Below are 2,306 nucleotides of genomic sequence, written 5' to 3'. Positions count from 1 at the left end.
AGATAAAAGTACGTCCTGTAGTAGACATTAATCAAATAAAAGTACGTCATGTAGTAGACATTAATCAGATAAAAGTATGTCATGTAGTAGACATTAATCAGATAAAAGTATTTCATGTAGTAGACATTAATCAGATAAAAGTACGTCCTGTAGTAGACATTAATCAAAATAAAAGTACGTCATGTAGTAGACATTAATCAGATAAACGTACGTCCTGTTGTAGACATTAATCAGATAAAAGTATGTCATGTAGTAGACATTAATCAGATAAAAGTACGTCCTGTTGTAGACATTTATCAGATAAAAGTACGTCATGTAGTAGATGTTAATCTGTTAAAAGTAGGTCATGTAATAAAAGTTTTATTTTGATAATCTTGTCGTATAGTAGAGTTAGGCTTAAGTAATCATAAGACAATGCTGATGTGAAGGTATACCAAAGTAGGCAGACATTTCTGTTACCAATATGTTAGTTCTCTAATATGTATCTGATCATTGTTTCCAAACCAGGCTGAAAGTTTTTTATATAATACATGTCAGTATGTCACATTCCCCTGTAACTTATCTAAGCCGACAAGTCGAGATTAAACATTGTAGGATTTGAAAGGTGTGAGACCTTGCCATCTCGACAGATTATTTGCTTTTTTAAAGTGGCTTATGTCCTTTCAAATCCTGTTCGACCTCACCATATCGACAGATTATTTGCTTTCTTGGAGTGGCTTAGTCTTCGTTAACAATGCTTGATATGACAATAGCGTTATAATATAAACTCAACATAGTTAAAGCTCGTCTAAAGTAAAGCAACTAAAGTGTAAAACGAGTGTGTGAAATATCATGTGTACATATAAAGAAGCTTAGGCGAAAATCGAGTGTTTTAGGACATTTATATATAGAAGAATGTCTATACATTGGTCATATACAATCAAACATCAACATTTGTTTACGTTGACAGTAGCTTGTACAACAGCAGGTGCTCAGGTCGTGACAACATGCTTAGATACTTGTGTTACAGAATCGTCATCTGCCACAAGTTATCATTTGTGGAAACACACAAAACCGTACATAAGTACTGCATTTTAAGGAACATAAAAAGCTACGTTTATCATTACAGAGAGTATACGGAACAAAAACAACATATCCAGCATTGGCGGACGTAGTAAAACTTAAATATTCATAGGAAAGTAGGCTTAGTTGGGAGAGTATCTTGACCTGAATATTCATAGGAAAGTAGGCTTAGTTGGGAGAGCATCATGACCTTAACATTCATAGAAAAAGAGGCTTATGAAAAGAGAAATATAGTTAAAACTGCATAGGCGATGAAAATATCAAAATTAAATACTAGGTTGGACAATCGCTAGCTAGAAGAGGAGGCTTAGCTGAGAGAGTATCTTGACCTGCATATTCATAGGAAAGTAGACTACATGGAAGAGTATCATGACCTTAACATTCTCAGGAAAGGAGTCTTATCTGGGAGAATATCTTGACCTGAGCATTTGTAGGAAAGCTGGGCGAGCATCTTGATTTGCTTTCCAATGAATATTTCATTGACACTTTTTCTACTAAGTTTCGATAAATATATATATAATTCATTTTATTTTGAAAACGAACAGGAGCCTGAAATGAGGTATTAAAATAGTTTATTATTTCTCCGGAGAAACTGCTGGGTACTGGTTTTATGAAAACATCGTCCGACAATGTTAGACACAAGTTTTTCAAGATGAAATGAGAGTCAAGTTCTTTCTTTAACACTATTAGAAGTACTCTTTTTTATCTAGTCAGCTAAATGGAACAAGAGTATTAGAACAATCATCTTTTAAAGGGGGGAGCGGGTAGATTACATTTATTACACATACAGTTTTGAGCTTCAGAGCCTCGTCATACATATCCTTATACATAATACAATATATTTACAAATATATTACATTAAGACAGTAAGTACATTTCTTTTCATGTTTAATTACATATATGTATTATGTTTTTATAGGCTAGGCACTGTTGCTGATTTAAAGTAACAAAAATCTGATTTATATTTAATATCACTTAATTGTAACTTCTAATGACGCTCTGTCAGAATTCAGTCTTTTCATTTCATTCTTTTATATTATTAAAGATAGCCACACGAACAATCACAGATTCGAATCACAAAGAAAGGAGTAGCATAACGTAAAGAACATTTTTGTTCGTTTGTCATAATTTGTTTAGTTTGTTCAGTTCGCCTAATGTATAAATTGCGCACAAATTATGGTAAAAAAATGAGACATATTTGAAAATAACAAGTTAAAGAGTACTTACGATGAAACAAAATATAG

Source organism: Limulus polyphemus, unplaced genomic scaffold (genome assembly GCF_000517525.1).
Source record: "Limulus polyphemus unplaced genomic scaffold, Limulus_polyphemus-2.1.2 Scaffold7973, whole genome shotgun sequence".
In the NCBI taxonomy this organism is placed as follows: domain Eukaryota; kingdom Metazoa; phylum Arthropoda; class Merostomata; order Xiphosura; family Limulidae; genus Limulus; species Limulus polyphemus.
This window is presented reverse-complemented; position numbering follows the sequence as displayed.